Source organism: Mus caroli, chromosome 5 (genome assembly GCF_900094665.2).
Source record: "Mus caroli chromosome 5, CAROLI_EIJ_v1.1, whole genome shotgun sequence".
Lineage (NCBI taxonomy): Eukaryota > Metazoa > Chordata > Mammalia > Rodentia > Muridae > Mus > Mus caroli.
In genome coordinates this window covers 144,727,602-144,753,690 of record NC_034574.1, presented here as the reverse complement: position 1 = coordinate 144,753,690, position 26,089 = coordinate 144,727,602, and the positions used below count along the sequence as shown (strand labels likewise).

The window sequence follows — 26,089 nt, the reverse complement described above, 5'->3', positions numbered from 1 at the left end:
GAGGCAAAGCTGACTCAAACGTAAATGATTGATGTTACTCTGCCTATCAAAACAGTCTGATGACCACTCAAGTGAGTTAGTGTAGCCAGGGGTTGGCCAGTCACCACATACTTGATTCACATCACAGCTTTCCCTCTCTGGGTTCATTTGAAACACCATACATATGGATGGTAAGAGCCTTTGATTACTAGTCAGTTTCTATAAGTGAATAGTTATTCTTCACCTAAATTTGGTTCACAAAATAATACACTGAGGAAAGTTTGTATGGCTATAAGGTTAGAGTTTCCTCTTAGAGTTTTACTATCATGAAATTTCTTACAATATTTTAAGTTTTGTAAGATTCAAGAAAGACTGAGTTTTCCAAATGGATCTATCTAAGCAAAGCTGGTATTCTTTTCTATTTTCTTTCATCTATATGGGTATTTTGCCTGCTTTTATGTATTTGTACTATGTGTGTGCATGCCAGTGGAGGCCAGAAGACTGTGTTGGACCCCCTGGGACTGGAGTTGCTGATGGTTGTGAGCCATGTAGGTGCTGGGAAGAGAACACAGATCCACTTCAAGAGAAGCCAGTGTTCTTGACCACCGAGCCATCTCACCAGCCTCCAAACTGGAAGTGTTAAAGGAGAAATATAAGGAACCCACCCAACATTTTGAAGGATACAAAATATTTCCTATTAAATAAACTTCTCAAAATAGACAATGAGATCCCTTCCAAAACCCTTGTCACCAGGACCTTTGTATGCCATGTGTTGTGATTCTCCTATTCATGGCTGTCAAACTGCCTCCTTATCTGCCCTTGGTGTCCCAGGTCGGAGAGCCTGTGAACGTCCTTTCCGGCAAACTCATTCACCTGTGGTGCTTCCAGGTCTGCGGTCTGTGGCAGACAAAGCTGCTTAGATGTGTTTATGGCTGGCTTCCTAGAAGAAGGCTGGGCCAACCTTGGCAGGAAGGCAGGGGAGTCAGCCATACAGGATGTCCTGAAGATGCTTTCGAAGGCTCTGCTCTCACAGGAACTCCTCTGTTGCTCTCCCATACATTCAATGTAAACTCACAAACTCTCAGAACCTGTAGTCCGGGAGCGGCAGGCTCTTTGGGTTATGTACCTTGATTTGAATTCTCCCATCCTATACCTTCTCAGTGTGATCTTGGTGGGGTTTCTTAAGGTTTCCTATGATTTCCAGTGGATAGAGTGAAGTTCCTAACTGCAGCCAAGTTATTAAAAGGATAAATGAAGGAATATAACTAACCACTGAACATAGAACCTGAAGTACACTAGATGTCTGGTGTAAGAAAAGACGTATTGAACATCCATGGACAAGAACTGTCAGGTTATGGTCAAAGAACACACCATGTTTACCATTGTAGTCATACATGCCATAGTTGTGTGTGTCTTCAAAAAGTACCTGTCCCAATTTTTAAATTATACAACAAGGATTTTACAAGATCTTTCTTTTCTTTTCCATCTTCCCTTTCTTTCTTTCTTTCTTTCTTTCTTTCTTTCTTTCTTTCTTTCTTTCTTTCTTTCTTTCTTTCTTCCTTCCTTCCTTTCTTCCTTCTTTCCTTTCTTTCTCTTTCTTTTTCTTTTTCTTTTTCTTATTTAACTACAGCAATGCCTATTCCCCCTCCCAAATGTAGTTTTCTTTCGTTAGTAGTGATTTTTCCCAATGCTCTGGACAGGCCTGAAATGATTAGTGCAATCCCGTAACAGCAAAGGCTGTGGGCCTCTTGGGTTGTAACAAAGCTATTATTTGATTCAAAGTGTCCCTGACGCTTGACATCAAGTGGTGATAAATCTAGGGCTGGTAGAGGACAGGAAGCCTCAGGAATGGTCTGTAGCAGAGTGAAGGACTGAGGGGTAAATGGAGGAGAGAAGTCAGATCAAGGCCAGGAGGGGGCGATTCATTCATCAGTAACAGGGAGATGCTGTGTGTGGGATATCTGGGGGCAAACTGCAGCTTCCATTACCATCGGTGCCCCTCCAGATCAGAGAGTGTCTGCGGTAGAAAGCTCACTTAACCTGGACAAGGGATGGTGTGAGTACGTCACCTGAGTCTTCTGGATCTAAATTCCCTCTTCCACACATCAATCTGTAAACAGATCCCTCTATAACTGGTGTTGTAATGGTGTATGGCTTAGTACCAAGTAAGTCATGAAACCTTATAGAAAATGCTGCTTCTGCTAGCATTCTGTTTTCATTTGGGGATGGGCAGGGAGGCTGCAATAACCAAGGACCACAGACTAGGCCACTGAGACGATAGAAATTTGTGAGCAAAGTGCTGGAAACATTGGCACCTTCTAGGGCCCCTTAGCTTCTAGATGACCATCTTTGACCTTGGCCTTTGTAACATCATCCCTGTGTGTTTCTGCATCTCAATCTTGTCTGATTAAGACAACAGTCAGATTGAACCAGTCTACCTCTGCTATCCCATCTCATGTTTGCTATCTCTTCTGTCTCCAGTTATAGTCATACTCCAAGCTACTGGGGCTTAGGACATCGGCACACAAACTTAAGGGAGATGCAGCAGGTGAAAACCTTGACCACGACTATATTGTCCAGTTTCATGTTATATTAATAAGTAGAAGGAAAGGTCATTTTTATCGAGTGTCTTACAGTCTCCATTACTAGTCGCTTTCCTCTTTCCTGTCATTCAAACCCACAGAGCAATCATGAAGGTATCTCATAGACACTGGACACCCCTAATCCAAAGGTTTGACATCTGAACTGGACCCCAATCTGAAGGTCATTGAGCGCCAAGTGGAAAATTCCTCACTTGGCCTCAGGTGACAGGATGCAGTCAACATGACCACACACTGAAAACATTGTATACGATTGCCCTCCGGCATAAGAAACATAAATGAATCTGTGTGCTAAAACCAAGGCCCCATCCCCAAAGATATCTCACCGTGCATATGTAACTATTTCAAAACCTGCAAAACAAGTGGGAATCTGAAACACTTCTGGTCCTGAATATTTCCAATAAAGGCCACTCAATATGTACCCCACCCCCACCCCCACTTTCAGAAGAGAAACCCGGGAATAGTGACTATAAGTTGAAAGACAATAGATGGAAGAATAGATCTTAAAAACTTACCTGACTCCTTCGGTCCAAATTAGTGTGATTCCCTGGACTGATATGAATGCCCAGGTTTAATTTTACAGGAACTTTCCAACTCCAAACGTTCATGTAAAGAAGTACCTAGGAAATAGCATGTAAAAATGTGCAGAAGTTTTGCTTTTTAAATTCATTAGAATGGAGTCAGGCAGTGGTGGCACATGCCTTTAATCCCAGCACTTGGGAGGCAGAGGCAGGCGAATTTTTTTAAGTTCAAGGCCAGCCTGGTCTACAGAGTGAGTTCCAGGACAGCCAGGACTATACAGAGAAACCCTGTCTCAAACAAACAAACAAACAAAGTTCATTAGAATGGAAAGCAAATGTTTCTGCATGGCATTGTCTTACATATGCATCATTATGCCTTGCTCTCATTTGTCCCCATGCCCTTTGACCTCAGCTCTGCCCCTTTCTCATGCCCAGTTGTTTTCTTCCTCTTCCCAGTTAGGTCCCCCTTCTGCTGTCTGATCACATGAATCCCATTGCCTTCTGTGTCTTGCCTTCCTGAAGATCTTGTTCCCTCCTTCCATGGACTACCCTGTAGTTTCATCTCACATACATGCAAACACACATGCACACATATGCACATGCATACATAATACACTCACACATGCACACATAGATATACACATGCATCTGCACACACATATACACATGCACACATACATATATTCACACATACACACTCTGTCTCATATACATACATACAGATACACACACACACACACTATATATATATATATATATATACATATATATATACACACACACACACACACACACACACACACACACACACTGTCTCACACACTCACACATACGTATGCTATCTTAGTCAGAGTTACTATTGCTGTGATGAAACACCGTGACCAAAGCAACCTGGGGAGGAAAGGGTTTATTCAATGTACACTTTCCCATCACAGTCAGACATCAAAGGAAGTCAGGGCAGGAACCTGGAGGCAGAAACCGATGCAGAGGCCATAGAGGGGTGCTGCTTACTGGCTTATTACACATGACTTTCTCATGTTGTTTTCTTATAGAACCCAGGACCACCAGCCCAGGGGTGTTCCCATCCACAATGGTCTGGGCCCTCCTTCATTAATCACTAATTAAGAAAATAACTAACATGCATGCCTATAGCCCCATTCTTATGGAAGCATTTTTTTAAAATTGAGGCTCTGTCCTCTCAGATGACATAGGCTTGTGTCAAGTTGACACAAAACTAGCCAGCACACAGACACATATTCATATACTCAACCATACATATACTTTTAAGTCCAAGTACCATATATAAGGGAAACATGGTGTTTTCCTGATCCTGACTTATTTGGCTGAATTGTAGTGAATTTCAGTTTCATCCATTTTTCTTGCAAATGTCACAATTTCTTTCTTTCTCTTTCTTTCTTTCTTTCTTTCTTTCTTTCTTTCTTTCTTTCTTTCTTTCTTTCTTTCTTTGCAGCTGAATAAAGATCCATTGTGTATGTGTATCCTGTTTTCAATGTCCGTTCGTTCGTTTATTAGTGATAGCTAGGCTAGTTTTCTTTCCTCACAGCTGTTTTGAACAGTGCAGCAACAAGTGTAGGTATAAAGTGTCTCTGCTAGATGTTGATTTTGAGTCCTTTCTCATATGACCATGTGGAGGCCATGGGGGTGGGGGGTGCTGCTTACTGGCTTGTCCCCATCCACAGTGGTCAGGGCCCTCCCTCATTAATCACTAATTAAGAAATAGACTGTGGCTGCTCTATTTGTAGTTTCTGGAAGGCTCTCTAGACTGATTTACCTAGTGACTGCACGGGTGGTGAGTCCCTGCCAGTGGTAAGTAAGCATCCATCTGCCTTTTCCCATGTCCCAGAAGCATCTGCTGCCATTCTTTTATTGGTGACAGCCATTCATCCTCGCTGGACTTAGATGGGATCTCCGAGCAGCTCTAGTTTGTGTGTCTCCGGTGGTTGAGGATATTGAATGTTTTTTGAGTATTTATTGGCCATTCGTATCTCTTTTTAAGACCTGTTCTTCAGTTCATCAGCTCACCTATTGATTGGAGGATGGTTTAGGGCTTTTTCCTGCTTAGTTTTTGCAGTTCTTTCCAAACCCTTGATATTGATCCCCTGTTTAATGTGTAGCCAGAAGAGACTTAATGCCTAGTTGACAAATTAAAAACTGAGCTCTCTGTTTTCCATGCTAATTCTAATAAGTTTTAAAAAGATTTTAATAGTTTGCTTTGCTTAAGACTGTCATCCCCATTAATTGGAGAATATTCTTTATATTTATTGTATCCTTCAGCTAAGAAAGAAGAAACAGAAATATGATATTTGTTGAGATTTATTCTTAAAAGTAAATTTATTGACATTTTGACAGATACACCGTATGAAAGCTTCTGGTTCATTGATTTTTTTATAAAAAATATATACTTTTAATCCCCTCAAGATAGATATTACTAAAGACAGAAAATCAGTACGTACAGCCTTCTGCATTCATTATGAAATAATGTTAATTTTGAGCCTTATAAAACCCTTATTTTATAGGATGCAATATTTGACGTTTATGTATGGCATGAAATGAACCCAGAAGGCTATGCAGCATTCTCTTAGTGGCTTGACAGTTGGGGGAACAATTCTAAGCTCATTGTCTCATTGAAGACATAACCTGTGTAAATATATTCATGTGTGAATACATCCAGGTATGAATTGGTTTCACCGTCACTGATTAGGAAGCCTTGCTCCCTACAATCTGTTTTTGTGAGACATGAAAAACCATGAATAAGTCTTTCTAGTCTAAAATGTTTCAGAAAGCTAGGGAGTACGGTGGAGCTTCCAGGTCAGCACCAGCTTGTTTTATCCATGTTCTAGAACTTGAGTGTGTGGTGTCTTCAGCAACAGGATCATGTCATTGAGTTCTTGAGAGTAACCAATGGCCTTGGTGGGACAGAGGGACATCACTGACCAACAATCCGCAAAGAACTATCTTGTTCCTGGCATTGGTCTTTTTTTTTTTTTTTTTTAACTTGTTAGCCTGTGGTGTGTAAGAAGAGCACTATTGCCCCGTTACAAGTTTAAACGTTCCTAATCTCATTTCCCCCAAATCATTGCTTTGCAATGGAATACTGTGGCACTTCCATGACTGGTTCTGTGGCGCGCTAATGTAAACTCACCTGACAGAATAAGGACGCCTGGCAGCAGGCACCTGCAGTGGTCAAACATTAACTAACTAAGACAAGAAGTTGTTTCAGAGTCCACGTTTCCCTCCTCCCCTGCCTCCAGGTTCCCAGTTGTGGTTTGCACGAGGCTACTCAGTTTCTGTTTCCTTCGTGTGAGCCTTTCTCCTCTGGCTCTGGTCATTGTATTGTTGGTTACCTTTTCAGAGCCTGCTCTGGACACTGAAGCTCATCAATGCCAAGAATGACAGAGGGTGTAGACAAGGTCCTTTCAGCTCATTGACAGTCACTCTTCTTCAGTCTGCTTGAGCCTTGAAGGTGGACCCATAGCCTTGGTGGGGAGCCCTGCTTCACATTACCATGATGTCATAGCTGTAGAAAAAAAAAATGCTCAGGGTCCCATGTGGACAGGCAAGTGATCTGCAAAGTTTGCTAACATCTGTATGCACGAAGATGAAACATTCAGCCATTTAGTCTTTATATTTCCCATTATACATCTTAAGCTTTGGAGTACTTCTCATTTCTAAGCTTAGCAACAGTAGTCTCGAAGCTACCTTCTAGAGCCTTCCGGGGGTTAATTTACCAACTGTCTTCAAAGAGTCCAGCGTGGTTGGAAATGGTTCTCCTATTGTGTTTTCATTAAGACCTGAGTTTACCTGTTTGGAAAATAAGCAAGATTGAGCCTCACACCTTGCACTCACCCCTCCCTTTTCTTAGGTGCACAAATGAAGGCTCCACAGTGTTAAATGAACTTTCCTGATGTCCTACAGCCAGTGAGTGCTCGAGCTATACTCTGAACTCAAGTCTGGGTGAGCTAAGAGCCCATGTTGCTCACCACTGCCAATCCCCATCCTCCTTCTAATTATAAGTAGACATTGTTTACTTGGACCCAAAGATGGTTTGAGTGTTTGTTCTTTGTCATTATGGACACAGTTGCCCCCCCCCCCCACATTGCTGGAGAACATCATTCAGCTACAACCAGCTTGTGATCACCCTACACTAACACCCTCTTTCTACCTTCCCACTGCCTTCCCAGAGTTGGCTGCTCTTTATCAAGAACTCTGCGTCCAAAGTAAATGTCAAGACAGCAGGATTTCTTGCCAGAGGCTGGATAGTGTGGTTAGGTAGGCCATGGCCCAAAAAGAGGAAAAAGAAAAATTTCCTCTACCCTTGGCCTAACCTTCCCACTTTCTACCCTTCAGAATGCTGCCTTTCTCCATAAAAAGTGCCTGGTGGAGTGCCCAGCCTCCCCTACACTTCCCCAGGGGCTCCCAGGCTGAGACTCCTGTGCCTTCACAGTGGGTCTTTTCAGACAGAAGCTGATCACATGGGACTTGAATTGAGCCTGTGCTGGTCTGGGGACAGCAGCTCTCAAAATCCCCGGCTCTATAATGCTGAGAAAGAGTGACTTGTAAGAGGGTCCTGATTTACAGAAAGAAGTCTTGTGTGGAGGATTGTTTTCCCCCTGCACATTGGACAACTCCGACCTTATTCCAGAATGGTCCCAGTTGTAGCTGCCGAACAGTAGCTCGTCAGAAGAAGCAATCAGTGCTTCTTTGCCAACTTTGACTGTTTGAGAAATTTTGCCAGAAGCAAAACAGGATCAAAAATAATAAACAGACCTCCTCCCTTGCCGCACCACCGCTGTTTACATGAGGAGACTGGTAAGCTGGCTGTGCCACAGAGCTCTCAGGGGAGGGTTTTTTTTATTATTTTTTTTTCTTTTAAGCAGAAAAGGTTAAGTTGAGGAGTGCTCTCTTGTATTCAGTTTGAGATTGTTCCATGTTAGTCAAGGTTCTAAAACAACAGACAGCACTAAGGAATGTCTGTCTTCCAAATACAAGTTACCTGTTATGAGGCATCTGCAAGGTGGAAAACCCAGGAGTGGTGTGAGCCTAGAGAAGGAAGGCTATGTGTTTTAGGAGGAAAGACCCCACCAGTGAGGCAAGCTCAAAGAGGCAGGAGGCCTGGCTTCTAGGATACCTCTGTCCTAGGTAGGGAGTCCCAAGTGCTTTCACTTCCCCACCAGACCAGTGTCTGGGGAGGGGGGATGGTTGATAATCAGATGGGAGGATCAGCTTCTGCCCATCAGCAGTGTTACTGAGGGGGAAAATGAATGAAAAATTAACTGAAATGAATGTGTGGTACTCCAACTCTTGATTGGCTCTCCAGTAGGTCTCTGCTATAGGGATCACTGGATGTACCCAAACATGGGAGCCCTGGAGAGCTTGACTCTATTCTCTGCTGTTCTGGGTTAAGCACAAAGCTTGCTTCTATTCCAAAACCAGTGATTCACAGAATTCCCCAAGGACCTGGGAAGAATGTGCCACTTCAGCACTGGTTTGTTTTAAATTGGTTCCCAAGTCATTCTCCTAAATTCTCAGCTTCCTTTAAAATTGTTTTATAGGCTTAATGTATGATGAGTAACTGTCTCACTCACTGAGGTCATTGTGATTCTAATTTTCCCCTCTCGTTTCTCATGAGCTCTGAAGGGTCACGGACATCATTTGGTACTTTTACATGACTAAGCATTGTTTCATCCTTCATGAACAATTTCCTGTAACCATTAGGAAAGCAACACCTTTTAAAATGGGAGATATTGTGTCACAGTGTGAGGGACTGTGACAGGGCAACGTAAAGGGTAGGCTTTTGGGTTTATGGAAGGCCAGCTCACTGCCCAAGGCTAAGATCCTGTGCTGAATGATAGCCAGCTGTCGCCAAGCAAGTTGGGAGGCCTTTAGACATGTTCTCAGATCTTAGCTGCTTGTACGACTTTGAGGGGACAAAAGGAGGCTGGGGTCACACTGCCCAGATGGTTTGACTCTTCATAGTCACCTCCTAGCTCAAGTCTTATGAGAAAAGAGCAGAAGACAGCAAACACACAGTGTGTAGACACACCACATTCTGTACTCTGTTTCAATATCCGTTTTATTCTATTTGCTTTAACTATTTGTATGTCTATCCTAGCTGGATTTCAGGAGACAGTCATTACTTAGCAAGACTCAAACGAAGTCTCTGAAAAGTGCTCAGTGCATCTGGTTATGGTTTGGAAAGGCTGTGTAAGCCTGAATTCAGCCTGAATTCGGTGGCTGGAACTGGAGAGAGGACATGAACAAAGACCAAAGGGGCCTGTTTGGTGGAGGAATACCTAAGCCCATGGCTTGCCAAAACCATTTCCTTCACCTGAACCCTGGGACTTCACTGACTTCATCCCTGCTCTCCAGCATGAGAATAGCATCTACCCATGTCCATGTCCACATCCACACAAACACAAAATGCCTCTCTCTGGGTTTCCCAACAGCCTTTGTCTTAGTGGAATACTTTTTTTCCTCATAGCTGGATCTGCCTGGTGCATAGACATTTAAATACATTAGCATGTTTGTGATTGATATTAGCAGTTTGGCTTGTGTGCTATGAAGACTTCAGAACCTTGATTTAACATGCAGCACCAAGAGGCTGAGTCTTTTCTGAAATTTCTAATGTGTAGGTAATATGCATCAGGCAAGGCCACCAGCCTTGGTATTTTCCAGATGGGGTTCAAAACCAAGTCTTCATACTTCTTAAAGTGATCTTGAGTATTTCCCATGATCCCTGCAAACTTGTTTCGTAAACTACACAGAATACTAATGATGGCCACTCCATGCAGTTGTGAGAATGAAGTATTCCCATATACACACATATGAGTGTTCACTGTAAAAAGAAAAGAAAGTATAACACTAACAATAAGCTATAAGGTCCATTCTGCTGTCAATTAGCTACTCACAGGGTAGATTCAAAAGCCAGGCTGTTCGTAACTACACATAGTGGAACTTCAGGCCACAATCATAGGAGACCTAAAGTTAACCCACGTGAAATACTCTCAGAGGAAGGAAAGACATATAGAAGAACAACTTAGAAATTATACTTTTAAGCAAGGAGTTTCCTAGTAAAATGGATTCAATTTCTGAAAGTATATAGCTGTGAAACTACAGTTAAAATAGATAATATTTTTGTACTTTAGCAAGGTGAAACCGTATAAGTACAGAGCCGAACTTCAACTCCAGCATGAATACAACAGAGGAATACTTAACATTATATAATGGTTCATAGATCCAACCTAACTTGCACCAATAAAGCACTGGCCCCTTAAAATACTTATCTGGTGGGTTTAGAACTCCACTTGATAGAATCAGCCTAGGGGAAGCATATCCCACCTACCTTAGCCCACTTACAAGTTTGCAGCTAAAAGACAAGAGAATGCCTGGCTAGCATTGACAACATATCCTCAAAGCTTAGACTCCCCCTTGGCTTCTTTTCAAAGGCGGCCTTTCAAGTCTTGTGTGTTTACCAAGTTCTGCTAAACTCAAAACATTGACTATCTATGTTGCAACCCACTCTACTGGCTTCCCAAGAAGTGAAGTGTGTTTATTGTCTTTTCATTTTTGTATGGGGTACACAGTCAGTCACTCACTCAAAAAAGCCAAGTGCCTTGGTATGTAAAAACACACTTTAGTGGATGAACCTGGAACTGGTTTCATGCCGTGTTCCCAGTGTTAGAGATGGACAGCCATGGAGAGAGAGTTCCCAGTTCTGCTTTCAATGGTTCATTTGTTGCTCTCATCGCTGTGTGTTTTGTTGTTGTATGAATTCACCTTCCAGCCATTTTGCAGAAAGTATCTGCAGGCATTACTGGAGGACATGGAAAGATTGATGCTTTCCAGCTGTCAAGAAAACCCTCAGGTTATGGCTTGAGGAGATTGTATCCCATCCATTAGCCGCCATGTATCTTTCTTAGAATCTAGGTTACTGGGCTCCAATCCAGAAAGATGGACTGCCCCCCACCCACCCCTGCCACTTCTTCGAGCAGCATAGCATCCTTGAAGACTGCAAGCCCACCCTGTCTAGAGAGCTCACCTCCATGCAGACACCATTGCAATAGCATCTGCATTCCTCCTGGAAGGGTTAGGATAGAGCAGTGGCAAACTTCTCCTGAGATCCATTTTAGTCATTTCAGTGATGACCACAAACACCCAAAGGCACTACCTCTTAGCAATTAACATAATTGTTTTCTACATCATGTGTACTGTTGGAGTGTGTATTAATCATCATCACTGCAACCAAATAACCAACAGAAACACTGGAAGAGCAGTTGACTTGGGCTTTATGTTTGGGGCGTGTTGTAAGGGAGAATGCCCATTGTAAAAGTGTTTCATCTCAATCCAGGGTTTCTACCTTGTCTTTGACTAGTCAGTTCCCAGACAAAAGACACACACAACCTTTATATTTACAATAAGCCTTAAACAGCACAAGAGTTGGTCAGATATATACCCTCGATGTTATTATAATCTATTCCCTATCTATAACTCCAAGTTATTAATTACTATGTTTCATCTGGGCTGCTTTTAACTTCAATTGGTCAGTCCTCAGGGCCACATTTTCATGAACTCACCTAACCCATGGTGGCTTCTCCTTCATCTTCACCTTCTCTCCTCTCCTGGTTCTCCTCCCTCCCCAGAGATAACATGCCCCTGGGGACCTTTACTCAGTGGCCTATTTCCTCCAGCGAGGCTTTACCTTTTATGTTCGTAGAACATCTTAAAATAGCCTCTCCACCTGAGAACAAGCATTTCACACTTGGGCCTGCAAAGCCTATTTCATATTCAACACTAAGTATCTTAGAAAACACTTGACCAGAGTTAACTGTGTACAGATGATGACTGGTGCCATGTGTGATGCAATAGCCATATAGACAGGATTACTGCTCTCAAGGAGATTGCCCCCAAGTGAGATAAGACATGTAAGCTGTCCTGAGTATAGACAATTCATGGGAGGGTATGCTTCATGGTGACTAATGGGCTAACACAACAGGCATTGTTGAGGTAGAAATGTCCACAGTCACCAAGGTGGAGAGGTAAAGAGGAAAGGTCACTGGGCTGAGCTACGGGAAATAGCTGTGCTGCCTGCCACTGGTCAGAGATCACAGGGAGTACCCAAAGTAGGACAGAAGAATGAGCCAGAATGTATGGTGTGAGTAGAATTTGGACTATAGGCTAAATTCAGTGCAATATACATAATGAGGCTGGGTAGACTACCATGAGTTCATAAGGGAGAGCAACTAAAAATGTTTGAATACACAAGAAGGAAGACTTTCGTTTAGAAAGGTGGATTCAAGAACACAGAAATGACATGGCCAAGTTAATGAACTGGGCATGTATCTGATAAGGTCTTGTCTAAGCATGGCATTTTAGTTAGGGTTTCCATTGCCGTGAAGGAACACCATGACCAAGGCAACTCTTATAAAGGGCAACATTTAATTAGGGTTGGCTTATAGTTTCAGAGTTTCTGTCCATTCTTTTCATGGCAAGAAGCATGCAAGTGTCCAGGCAGATATGGTGCTGGAGAAGGAGCTGAGAGTTCTACATCTTAATCTGAAGGCAGCCAGAAAGAGACTATCTCAACCTCACTGGGCAATGCTTCAGCTCTAGGTGCCTGCAAAGCTCACCTACCCAGTGATGCACTTCTTCCAACAAGGTCACATCCCCTAATAGTATCCCATGGGCCAAGCATATTCAAACCACCACACATGGTAAATAACTATCTCATATAATCCACCTCATACTATGTTCTATGGATGGTCTCATTGGAAATTAAGAAACTGAAGCCCTGGAGAGGAGGGTGAGGTAATGCATCACGTTAAGCTCAAATAACCAGCAAAGCCAAGAGTTGACCTGGTTTGTCTGACCAAAGCCTGTGTCCCATTATACTGTCATCGTTGCTCATGTTGATCCACTATTCCTTCCCCCAAATATCATAAGAAACATGTATCTTAATTGTGGCCATAAAGATGCAATAAATAGGGGCTGGACAGGTGACTCCAGCAGTTAAGAACAGTTGCTCTTCCAGAGGGCCTGGGTTCAATTCCCAGCATCCACATGATGGCTTACAACTGCAGCTCCAGGGGGTCTGATGTCCCCTTCTGGCCTCCATGGGCACTTCATGCACACGGGTTACACACATACATACAGGCAAACAACTCCCGTGCAAGATCTAAATTTAAATACATCAAAAGGTGTACATGTGACTAAACTAAAACACCAGTTAAATTGGCCCGACCTATTTGAAATACCTGGGAACTACAAGATCAATTTGTAAATACATCAGTGAGCAGATGTCCCTATAGGAGCCTGCTCTCATTTACCAATTTGCAAAGAGTTAGTCAGCATTTTGTGGAGAAAGAATTTCAAATGTGAACTCTCTCAGAAGTCATTTCAAGATGTTTAAATATTTTATGAAGTATGAAATTACACATATTAGCCTCCAGCAAGCTGCCCTGCTGATACAGAGTAAAAAATACTCACACAGGATTTTTATAAGAGCTGTTAATATGAGGTCTTACTGCTCTAACTGAATTTTAATTTGTATTTTGAATCTAGCTGCAGGTTAAATCCAAATTAAATGACTGAAGAGCCTTGGGGCAGAATTTGTGTGCTTCAGGGGAGAGGAAGGCACACTAGAGAATGTGGAAGGCTCAGTTAACACGGAGAAAATGCTGAATTACCCATGATGCACTTCTGCCTCTCCAACACACACGTTACCATTTTCTCAACACACTCCAGACTCTTTACTCTTATTTTGAAAGCAGTTTGTCCCCACTTCCCTTAAGCACATGCTGTCTTTAATCTTTCTTTAAGACAGGCCTGTCTTCAGAGTGGCAGGAGCTGGGGAAGGAAGGGCAAATGATGACCCCCTTCTTAGGCAGGTCACAGTCACACTTATTTTCTCAGTAGGAAGAGCTACTGGCCATTGTGGCAGTACTGTAGGGCAGGGTGCTCCTGGCCCATGCTGCTCAGGGCCCACACCTTAATACAGGGAGTGTTTCTCTCAAGACTCACACTTAACATTCTTCTCTGTGCTCAAAGGCAAATGAAATTCACTGTTTCCTGCTGTCAAATGGCTTAGTACTTGAGAAACACCGAAGCCACCACACCCTCTGCACCTCCTGTGTATGAAGAAAGACCTCTAGGTCCCCAGGTAGACTGTGTGAGCAGGTGCAGTGGTGAGCTGATTCCAGATCAGGCAAGTTCCATGGAAACATATTTCAGAAGCAATCATCAGATATCCAGATATGCAAGAAGCTACTCTGAACTTAATAGTATTAAGCAACCATGTTATTAAGCTCCAATTATTAACTATGTTATTAGGATCCAGTGAATCAGAATTGGAGGGAATGGCCCATGGCTGGTCTCTCTTCCATAAGGTCTGTTTCCTGACATCGAGGCTGAAGATAAGGCCCCCCGGATCTTCCAAAGCCTCCCTCTCTCCCAACACAGGCAATGAAAGCACCTGTCAGTCAACACTGCTGTAGGAGCTGCTGCCTGGCAGATTATGTGTGCCCTGACGGACTGCCTCATCTTCTCTCCTTCCTGCTGGGAGTTCCTTTCAGGAGTGAACTACTGGAAAATATATGATCTGGCCCTGGGAGTTCCATAAGTCATTTTTATTGTATCCTGCTTGTCAACATGAGTGTAAACAACATTGCCCCTAGTAAAGGAAGGTGGCGCCTGAGACTCCACCCCCCACCCCCCAAACACACACATTCCATGCTGAAAGGCTCAGAAAAATCTGTGGGTGGATGGTAGACCCTCCTTGTTTATAGCTCTACTTTTGTGATTTCAGCTATTCCCAGTCAATGGTGATCCAAAAGGATTAAACAGAAAGTTCCAGAAACTAATGGTTCAAACATTTCAAATAGAGAAGAATGTTAAAATCCTGTACTGCACACGTAACAGTTGTGCATCTCGGTCTTCCTGTGGGACCCCTAACAGCAGGAGTGGGGGAGGGGAGCTATCTCTGACTCTGTTGCCTGTCCTTGGATCCCTTTCTCTTAGCTGCACAGCCTTGTCTAGCCACAATAGAAGATGCACCCAGTCCTACTGCATTTGATATGCCAGGGCGGATTGATATCCGTGGTAGGGGCTCCCCTTTCTGAGAGGAAAGGGGGGAGTGGGGAATGAGGAAGAGAAAGTGAGGAGAGTCTGGGAGAAGAGAGGAGAGGGGAAGATGCGATTGGGATGTTAATTAATTAATTAATTAATTAATTATAGATCCTGTGCTGTCTTGCTCTGTCCTCTTTGGGGCTTGGTGCAGTGTTAAGTCACTGAGTGGGTGTCTCGGTTGTCACGCTGTTCTCATGTACCATTTTCTCTTCTTTATTTTATTTTACATTTGACTATTTGCCTGTGTGCCTTGGAAGGCAGAAGAGGTCATCCACTGGAACTGGGGTTGCAGATGGTTGTAAACTGCCCCGTGGATGCTGGGGACTAAACCTAGGTCCTGTGCAAGAGCAGCCAGTGCTCTTAGAATGCTGATTGGTTCCTCTTGCCCATAGCCTGGTAATACAAGAAAAGTAAGGCTAAAAGCTGGTGACTCAAATGTGCCACAGCTCCATAGAGTTCTTGTATTAGGTAAAATATTCAATGGAATATTTTGAGAGATATACAAGTTTTATTATAGGGTATGATTATAAAATGATTCCATTTTAACTGTTATATGTTAGTGTGACTAATTTATTTTAAAGGCAAACACAGCAACTTTTAGAATTCTGTACTGACCATGGTTTAGGGCATCCACTGGCAATCTTGAAATGCCCCTGAAGCCAGAGACAAGTCCTGCACCATAGTTCATAACAGCTACAAGCTATGTTTGACACATTCCATCACTGTGGATTCTGTCACTCTTGCTGGCATGCATGTGGCTGCTGCCTGACTGATTCTTCTGACTGAGTGCTAGTCACACAATGTGACTTTGGCCCCAGATGTGAGGGAACTGCCTGGGCAGCATTCCATGTTCCCTGGCTACATGGGACTAATTCCTTGTGGTTCTGTGAGCACTCGTAGATGGCCTGCAGTATGCTGTTAGACACTTTCTCGTTACACACCCACAACAGGGGAAGGAGACCGTGTCCTGGACCCTATCCCTGACCAGAATCCAAGCAGAGTCTAAAACCTGTGAGGCTTGGTGCTGGAGAAGCCTCCAATGGAGAACCTAGTAGCTCATATTTTTGACCCAATTCCTGTTATCTACCCACAGCTCATTTCTCACTTCACCCACGGCTATTGTCTTTGCTGTTCCCTGAATGTTTCCGAGGAAAAGTGAAGTTTCTGGGCGGACAATGTTTTATTAAAGCTTTAAAGAATACAGGGTTCTTTTGAACTCTCAAACAGGGATAATTTCCCTTTCGAGGAGATAAGTGGTGGTATTTATGGGCATTTTAAAATATTGAAACTGTGGAAAATGAATGCTGCCAGCATACAGTGAGTGGAGGACTATAGTATATCAGATTGTATCCCCCTGACCCCGCTCTGCAGGAAAAATTATCTGAACCAGCACCACTGTGGAGAGATCCTACTTTCTGGGAATATTATAATCCTGGTAAAAGCTGGGCGTCCGGGCTGCAGGAGGCTGAGTGACTTCCTCAGGATTTCACTAGCAAACAGTGGAACCCCTCCCATTTGGAGGACCTCGGTCACATGACTCCATTTCCTTATGGAACTTTCCTTAGCCACACAGTCTGCTCCTAGAGGGAGAGTTTGGAGAGGGAAATGGCCTTCCTCACTTGAACTTAGGTAGTGTGCTGTTGTCACACCATGATCTTGGTCCCTGGGATGTGCACCTGCCTGTAGTTTTCTTTGCTCTTTGGGAGACAGGTGCAATGCTCATGTGATGTAGTAAAGACTGCAAAAGCCTAGGTAGGAACTGGACTCTGGCCTTTCAGATGGAACTTATAAATTACACCCGGAAGACCAGAGTAGAGAGAGCAGAGCAGGAGAGAGAGAGAGAGAGAGAGAGAGAGAGAGAGAGAGAGAGAGAGAGAGAAGAGCAGAGCAGGAGAGAGAGAGAGCAGAGCAGGAGAGAGAGAGCAGAGCAGGAGAGGGAGAGGGAGAGAGAGAGTGAGAGAGAGAGAGAGAGAGAGAGTGTGTGTGTGTGAGTGAGAGTGAGTGTGTTCAGGGTCTGGGATGCCAGTGCAGTAAGATCTTATCCTATAGTGACAAGCAAACAGATAATTACTTGTCAATTTTGGAGGTAATTGTTTTCTCATCCAGAAAGTTCAGGTCATTTGCAGATTGTCAAGAAAGATACGCTTGTTGTCCCCTGAGTGGTCTGGTTGGTCAGGTCTAATAGATAGGCAGAAAACCCTAGACTGCAGCACAGCTCAGTCTGAGGTCCCTGTACATACTAGAAACCAGAGAGACAGTGATACAGGACAGCTGACAGGGCTGGCCCAAAGCGGACACACCCACTTCGGCCACCTTAATTCATGCCAACCTGGCAGAGAAGACTCTGTGAGTCACCCTCTGTCCATCATTCTGCATTCATTTCAAGAGCTGGCTCTGCTGAGCCTTCGAAAATGAGCTTTCAAGTCGTGGATGACACTAAAATGTTAGGTAGATGTTCTCGCCAGAGCCAGCCACTCCTGCTCAGCCTTCTTGTCCACAGTCTCAGGTCGTCCTCTCTTCTGTTCCAAAAGGAAGGACGCACGGATGCAGATTCATCATGTCAATGAAATACCTTCCCTCCAGGCTTCTCCTCACCCGTGGGCACAAGTACACCAGGGAAAGCCTTCTAGGGTTGAGCAATAGAACAAAAGAAAAGCCTGCCCTGCCTTGTGAGCCCGGGCAGCCTGCACATAGTGTTTTAACTGTTCTAGAAAGAATGAAGCATTCATAAACCATTCCATTTTCAAGGAGAAAAAAAAAATCCTGTGACATTTTAATCCCCTTTTGTGCTGGAGCATATTTAGAGTTTTTGCCTGCCAGTCATCTCAAATGTTTTGTGCCTTTCCCTTCCAGATGAATTGAATATTATGAGCTGTGACCCACAATAAAACATAACGCCACTGTTCCTGCTGAAAGTCTTCTTCTTTGGGTTATTCTGGGCTAAGGGTCAGCCTATAAATGGTGACCTCAGAAAGTCCAAAGATGTTATCCAGTTGAGACTAAGAGAACAAAAATGAGCTATGAGATGAACATGACCACCTGGGGTCTCCAATCTGAATTTTAAAAACAAGTTTCTATAATAAACATTAGTAAGTGCCACAACATTTGCCTGCTATGAGTGATGTGTTTATAAAAAGATAAAGAAGTATAAGAATATATTCTATGGGGGTGTGTTGAGGTATGGGGGAAGGAGATGTCTCAACAAGCATCCCTTCCCCCTGAGGGACCAGCCACACCTGAATATAGTTTATTCAGGGCATGCGGAGGGGAGTTAAGAGGGTAGTAGAGTCAGAGAAAGACAGAGAGAGGGAGAGAGTAGAAAATAGAGGTGGGCCATGGCCATGAGGAGGTTGTGGGGGTGGTTTGGGGAGGGGGATGGGAGAGAGAGGGAGCAAGAGAGGCAAGAGAGTGAGGAGGGGACAAGCAGCCCCTTTTATAGTGGGCCGGGCCTGCCAGGCTATTTCCAGGTATCTGTGGGGTGGAGCTTAGACAGAATGTTAACAATGAGAGCCTGCTCATCTCTGCCATTTCTTGTGTGCTTAGGGCATCTTTGCATCCAGATGGGTTTCCCTCTCTTGTCACTGTTGACATTTTGTGTTAAGGAACTTTCTTTGTGCGGGAGTTGCCCTGTGCGTTGTAAAGCGTGAAGTGGATTTGTGGTTTCTACAATGCAAGCAACCCGAAGTGTTGAACCACCCAAGCCGCTGAACCAAAGCTCCTGACTCTGCCACAGTCTCTCCAGAGAGGAGGCTCATCCCTTGCCTGGTGTAGGCCTGCCCATATGAAAGAACCCTTCAAGGGAATTCATGCCCTCTTTTTGCCCTTGAACAAATAGCATCTGCTGATTGCCCTGTTGTAGCTTGCAGGCTTGCACAGCAGATATGTTCATCAGCACAATTACACCTGAGCATCTTCTGACAGTCAGTGAGGACCTCACCTGCAAGTCTGAGAGAAGAAGGCTCAGCTCTGCTTCAAAGTTATGAGAGTTGCTCATAGTTCCAGTTATTCAAACGTACCTAATATTCATTAGGAAGAAATTTGTTAGCACAAGTTTCAAAGCTAAGCTAGGGATTCATTCACAAATGCTTTTTTTTTTTTAATCATCGTACATTTAAATAATTTTGTGTGTGTGTGTGTGTTTGTGTGTGTGTGTGTGTGTGTGATGCTTGTGTGTAGGCACACATGCCACAACACACATGTGCAGGTTAGGGGGCCTTGAGGTTGGTGGTTCTCTCCTTCCATTATATGGGTTCTGGGGATCAAACTCAGTTGGTCAGGTTTTGTAGCAAGTACCATTATCCAGTGTACCCAGCAAGCCATCTCTCTGGCCCAAATACGTGTTGTTTTTGTTTAAAAAAAAATGCCCCAGCTTACACATGAGTTACTGTACAAACTGTACACATGGAAGAGTTTGATTAGATCAACTGAGCATTGCTGATTCACAGGACTTTGCAAACGCTGAACTTTGGACAGTATCCAGGCTGGGACTCAGGCAGGTATCTGCTTTGCATGGAAGTCACAGTTCAGCCTTTGTTAACATTAACAAATGAAAATAGAGGTTTACATTCCTCAGGCCCTTACATTTGACAGTGCCCTCAAAAAAATATGGAAGGCAGTCAAATACCACTCCAGAGAACTTCCCATAACTGTCCAAGTGGCAATGGGGCTGGCTGCACACTGCAGGCTGCAGCAAGCCCACGAGGTGGACACCTGCCTCAGCTACTTTCTGTTCTAGTAATAAAAGCCCCACGACCAGAACCACTTACAAAGGAAGAGTTTCTTTTGGCTTACAGTTCCAAAGGGAGAGTCCATGATGGTGCAGACTCATGGAAGCAGGCTGACTAGAATTGGAAATTGGGAAATCAGATCTTGAGCCACAAACATGAAGGGGGGGTGTGGGTGAGGCTATAAATCCTCAAAGCTACATTTCCTTTGACAAGTCTGTACCTCTTCCCCCAAACAGCACTATGACCTGGGGTCCAAGTGTTCAAATACCTGAGCCTTTGGGTGTCATTTCCTGTTCAGACAACCACAGTACCCTTTCCTTTGTGTTCCACTGTGAGTTAGTAAATGGGGGCTATTATGAGAGGCTTTGAATCCATATGATTTACTCATTTATTTATATCATTGTTTCCATTGTGTAGGAGGCAGTGTGATTTCACATCCCTGAGGACACTGGCTGAGAACCAGTTGTGGAAAGCCTCTGCTGGGCTCTTAGGTAGTGGGCAATAATGTTGACAGAAAGGCACATAGAGGAAAACCGCTCCTGGATCTGAGATGAAAAAAGAGAAGGAGGAGTAAGAGGAGGGTGTCAGTGACAGAGTGTCCCCTGGAGGGCATACCTTCAGTAACCAAAAGATCTCTGAGTCACTCCAACTTCTTTACATATATTTTGAATTATGTAATTAAATTCCTTTTTTCCCTCATATCCACCTGTGTACGTCTTGCCCCCACCCCATCTCACTTCTTAAAGGTTTCGTCATCTCCCAGTAATAGCAAGCTAAGGACCAAGCCTTTCATACCTATAGCCCCAGAGATGATATCCTAGATCTGAACTGCAGGATTTAAGCATGGCATCCTTTTTGAGTGACAGTAAGCCTGATCAATCATAAACAGGGGTCCTTGGCTGGCCCTTGCCACTTGCCACTTTATAGAATACACTCAAGCTACCTTTAATACTTTGTGTGTGTGTGCGTGACCACTCTGTAGAAGTGCAGGAAAATAGAAATGGCAACAAAAGAAACATCCCCTCTCAGAGCAGGCGTCACCAATGCAGGCGTCACCAATGCAGGCGTGATGGTTAAAAAGTAAAACATGGGTGTGAGTTCTCATTTTACAGAGGTCATCCTCTTTTCTGTAATTATTCTTTCCTGGATAGCCTCCTGACTGATATTTCTTTCTTTTTTATTTTTTTTCTTTTTTCTTTTTCTCAAAATCTCAGAATTGGGCTGGGTGTGGTGGTATGCACCTTTAATTTCATGAAAATGGAGACCTTATAAGTCATATAGCCTTTCCTTCTCAAAGGGCCATTTTTTGTTCTCCATTCCCTGGTCTATCTAGTCAGTGCTCTACTCTGTATCAGTTGTAAATGGGGGCAAGATGAAATATGGCCCTACTGTCATCATGTTTTCATTTTAGGTAGAAGAGAGTAGTTGAGAGCGGACAATGTTAGTGGATAGACAAGCAGTATGCCTGTAAGTTCATGATGCAATGGGTGCCCAGAGCCTCACCAGGTACTGAGTGGAGGCTTCTACAGTAAGAAGTAGCAACAGTTAACCTTTACAGTGGGTCTCCAAGCAGAGTTAGAAGGGAAAGATTTGGATGATACTAAGAAACAGGAAGATGTTTACTGGAGAGGGTGCTCACTTGTGGTACTTACACAAAGAAGGCTGGGTGAAGCCTCAAGATCAGTTTGCAGAACTATTCTGCATTTTAAAATTGCCTAAAATGCTGTGTGTGCTACCATTGTTGCCTTAAGAATAGAAATGATGCATCCTGAAAAGGCCTTCCTTTGTCACCTTCATGGCCTCTTGTTCCTAGTCCTGTACACTCACTAGTCACTAGAATGGTAGATGGATTGATTTTTTTTATAATAATATGTTTCTATTCAGTTGGTCTTTACTAGCCATTAAATAATTTCTAAGCTTGATCAAAATCCAGTTAAGGCTCGTTCTCTTTTTGTTCTTCAATTGGAAATCCAGAGCAGCTGCTTCCTGGCATGTCTGGCATTTTAGGGAAACAATTATGGAAGCATTTAGTTCAGTGACATGCGTGTTCTCTTGCTTGCTTTAACTATGCAAGATATGGCCTCCCCTCCCCAGACCATTGACACCAAGGCTTGAGGAAGACACCTCGAGGGAATTTTTCACTGGAAGGAAATTTGCTTAACCCAAGAAACTGATAAAAGGGGGAATCTGTCCACTTTGGATCGGAGCCTTATCACATTTGTATGAAAATATTTAAGTGAAGCAGCTGGAAGACAATAGTGAGTTTTAATTATCTTCTAATAGCCAATGGGCTCTTGCCAACACACGCTTATAACCTGTCGGTTGCTCTGCGCCATAATAATCTTCACTTATGAGCCTCAGCTGTTACAAATTGGAAAATATATTTACAGCAATGATCTTTCTTGTTAAATGCAAATTCCCCAAGATGTTTAACCCACAATTCGGTCCCAGTACTTTGTTTCTGTTGCCCTCTCTAGTGGAATTGAAAAGGCTAGAAAATCTGCTCATAGGAACCGATCTTCTCCTTCATAATCTATGACTCTCATTATGACACTAATGATCACAATTCTTACACAGAAAGAGTAAAATCTTTTTCAAGGATCATAAATTATGTTCCTGTAAAGTGACTACAAAATCACTTTTAATGGTGATGTACGTTAGTTTCAAATCTGCCTGGTGCTTTCTTGGGTTCATTCATCTCAAATGGATTTTGAATTCCAAGGCAGTTACTATTGAATCTGTCACTTCTCTATGTCCTCCCATAGGCTGAAGGATGGATGGGTAGATGGCTATGATAGATGGGGGGACAAATGGAATTGAGTTATGGATATGCATACAGCTACATCTCTCTGTGTAGTACTTGGCACCCATCACACACTCTATTGAATGAACAGAAGCCATGTGAAGTCACTGACCTCCACCAATTTGTCACCCTTGCTCTGACCTCACTGGTACTTATTTCTATGCTTCCCTTGGCTGTTCTGCTGATGGCTTTCAGCTCTCTTCCTCCCCTCATCCTGATTGTTTACCAAGCCTGAGCCCATAACTTCCATTTTCTGATTTTAAGTGGATGATTCTCGAATCTATGTCCATAGGTCAGACCCTATAAATCTCTTCCAGTTCCAGACTTCCTATTGCTATCATATGAGGTCTCCAGTTACATAGTCATTGTTGCTTCCAATAACTGAATATATTTATTTTCTTTCTGTAAACTATTTTCTATTTAGAGTTTTATTTTTCCTAATTTTTTTGTTAACAGATTTGTATTTGCTTAAGTTTATATATACAGTCAGTCTTTAAGGACTACCATGTTTTTCTTCAAAATGTATTTGGACTCAACATCAGGATTAAATTGTATTTTATTTTTACTGAAAACATTGTGGTTTAAATATAGAGATTTCTGTAGTGATTTCCAATATAAAAAGTTAATACATGACCAGTTTATGCTGTGTCATCTTCCTTGGTCCTACACAAGCAGGACATGTGGCAGGTGTCATTTTAGATTCTGCCATCACATTCATTAATGAGCTCATCTCATTTGACTAGGGAGGGGTTTGTGATCATTTTGAAAATTCATATATGCAAAGCAGCAATTGTTAAAAATCCAGAGGTTGTTTTATGTTATAGTACAGCTAGGAGCTCCATGATTACCATGAAAGGAAAGAGCACACACACTCTGCTTGTGGATTTGGGGGAAATAAGTTTGGTAATTGTTAAATGATTAAATGCTGCAGGTATCCAAAGGAACCTGAGAAATAACATACCAAGAGAAGAGTTCAGTGCCCAAGTGCTCAGCAAAGATGCGAAAGAGGAGAGGAACCAAGGCTAACATAATGCCAACAGTACTAAATTGGCAGGGAGAGGAGAATTCTGGGAGCCATCTGGGCAACTGGAGCCTTCCTAGAAAGCAGGACCAAAATTGTGCACTTTTGAATGAAGTAAACATCAGAGGTAGCACATCATTATTTATGGTCACCACTCATATCTACTGTCTTAGTTAGGGTTTTGCTGCTGTGAACAAACACCATGACCAAGGCAAGTCTTATAAAAGACAGCATTTAATTGGGGCTGGCTTATAGGTTCAGAGGTTCAGTCCAGTATCAAGACGGGAACATGGCAGCATCTAGGCAGGCATAGTGCAGGAGGAACTGAGAGTTCTACATCTTCATCTGAAGGTAGCTAGCAGAGTCCTCACTTCCAGGCAGCTAGGATGAGGGTCTTAAAGCTCACGCCCACAGTGACACACCTACAGGGCCACACTGTCTAGTTATGCTACTCCCTGGGCAGAGCATATACAAACCATCATCTCTACTGACACACCTGAGGCATATTCAGAACTTTGAGATGCCCTCAAACCAAGTTTAAAAATTCACCTTAAGCATGAGTCCTTAGCCTTTTTAATGCCTCAGTGGGCTGAGCTAACACAAACAAAAAGACAGTTAACACACAGAGATGATGTGAGAGAAACGTGTGTCAGGTTGTCTATACTTTGCTTTGTACTTGGTATAAAAAGTGAACCTTGCTGATGATGAAAAGTCTTAGATAATCAGATTATCATTTCGAATGTCAGTCTGGGCATATGTATGTAGGAGGCCCATTGAGGACTTCTTCAGGTCAGTGGGAAGATGCCCAGAGGAGATTTATTTTATTTGCTAGTGGCTGAAAATTAGGATGGAGGGAGGCCTTTTGTATGCAGCACTTCCTTGTACGGCCATCCTGGAATATCGCTCTGGTTCAGTCCAATCCCCCTCAATCCATTGCTGCTGCTGCTACCACTGCCAGGGTGTATGTGTGCATGCATCTGTCTGTCTGTCTGTCTGTCTATCAGTCTGTTTTGATGGGCATGGACTTTGGAAAAGAAAAAAACAAAGATGATTCATGCTGGTGAATCGAAATGCTGCAGGCTTCCCTCCCAAGTCACTCTAATGTAGGGCACACATGGACACAGCTAATCTAGTAAAGGCCATGAACTCTGAAGGATGATGTCTGGCCCATGTTGTGAGTGGTTCATTTTATAGAGTAGTATACTTGATAAATCCTCAGACTTAGCTTATAATGGTAGAAATCAGTGCTCCTCATTTGAGAGTATCTTCACCACTTAGAATATACCAGCAGCAGAGGTGTGTGCTTGGATCCTTCTGTGTATAATACATAGTAGTTAGAAACATATGGTTTCTAACGTGGTGATATTCTCAGAACACTTTCAAATATCAGGTACGAGTGACACTATGAATAGATCAAGAAACTAAAAACATAAAATAAAATAAAATAAAATAAAATAAAAACTAATCCGGGGGCAATAAAGGTAATGACATCACAAAATGTCACATGTCCTCATATATCCAAATCTGCCTTTGCTGTAAATTGACAAGACCTTGTGCTGTGTTGATAATATTGGTCAACTTTACAGTCCCAAACCTGCCAAACCTAGACCACCACCACCACCACCACCACCACCACCACCACCACCACCACACACACACACACACACTCACGGGAACAACTGGTCCATCTTACCTGAGAGTTCCCCTGGACAGTAAAATAGCTGACAATCCTATGTATGGCAGAAATAATCTCATATGTATAGTCCAGCATACCACTGACATATTTTACAGATTGGTAGTCATGGCAGCGTATACAGAGGGAGTAGGCCATCCCCCGAGGGACTCTGGCAAGCCTGTTGAAATGCTCATTTCCTTGGCCCACTGCTCAGTGGACTTGGAAGGAAGCTTTGGCCTTATCTACACTCAGCCTATATATAGTCCATACATGTCTTCATGCTGCTTCTGTTTGCAAACTTGATTCCAGGTTTAATGATTATCCTACAAAGCAAAGGAACCTCCGACATGCATATTCAGAATTGGTCCTCTGTGTTGGAATGTCAGAGTTAGACCAGGGACACCGGGGAGCACAGAGGCCAAGCAGGCAGCCCAACTATTTTCTGCCCCGGCCCCACCCTTCACAAGGTTTCTCTTGCCCATCAACCCTGCAGCTGGAGCCAGATGCCATCACAAAATGACCAAAAAAAATTGTTCAACATCTTTGAAGTGACCTCATTTAACCCTTCACCTAAGTTCCTTTGGATCTCTGAGATGATGGCATTTCCCTTTAATGAAAAGTT

General features: G+C 43.2%; 1 protein-coding gene across 7 annotated transcripts in view; it reads left to right on the top strand.

Annotated features, from left to right (window-relative positions):
* Positions 1–26,089, top strand: part of Stard13 (StAR related lipid transfer domain containing 13) — a 199,848-nt gene that overhangs the window by 51,618 nt on the left and 122,141 nt on the right. Inside the window, exon 1 of one of the 7 annotated variants that reach the window (XM_029477492.1) lies at positions 7,033–7,075. The exons of the other annotated variants lie outside the window; for them this stretch is intronic. The gene's annotated coding sequence lies outside the window, so the exon portion shown is untranslated. Of the gene's footprint in view, positions 1–7,032; positions 7,076–26,089 lie in introns of those variants that run through there. 7 annotated transcript variants of the gene reach the window in all.